The following is a 614-nucleotide window of genomic DNA, read 5'->3' as shown; positions in this document are numbered from 1 at the left end:
CCTCTGGAGGAGGGCCCTGAGAGCAGCTGTGCAGTTCAGCAGGGCACGAGTGAAGCTCATGAAAATCCCCAGGAGCTGGTATCTTCTCATGGGTTGCCCATACCATTTAGCATTTCAGGGTTAGCTTGTTTCTTTACCAACCACAGCATTTTTTACCGGCTTTCTTGCTCTCCCCACAATCCAAAGTGCTAAAAGGTCCCGTGAGAGTAAATGTGAGAGCTTTCATGTGGTTACTGTCACTAGGGAAACCACTTCCTTGTGATTCACATGTTCTGTGAGCCTCTCCTCGTTTCTCTCTGCATTCAGAGAGGTAATATTGTGCTGGGGCATGTCGGGGGGATGGGGCTGGGAACAGGCAGCAGGAAGATGTATTAGCATGCGATTGATTGTAGGGGGTTGAAAAACCTGAGCATCATGCCAGGGTGAGGTAGAGGTAATCATTAGGAGAGGGTCAGTATTCAAAACTAGCAAAAAAAATCAAACTGACTGTGTGGGACTCAGAGTGACAGTCCCACAAAACAAATGAAAACAAACAAACAAAAAGACTTTTTTCTCCTTCTGATGCTACTTTCCTTTCCTTTCCTTTCCTTTCCTTTCCTTTCCTTTCCTTTCCT

The sequence above is a fragment of the Oxyura jamaicensis genome, chromosome 20 (genome assembly GCF_011077185.1).
Source record: "Oxyura jamaicensis isolate SHBP4307 breed ruddy duck chromosome 20, BPBGC_Ojam_1.0, whole genome shotgun sequence".
Lineage (NCBI taxonomy): Eukaryota > Metazoa > Chordata > Aves > Anseriformes > Anatidae > Oxyura > Oxyura jamaicensis.
Note: the sequence above shows the minus strand (reverse complement) of the source record.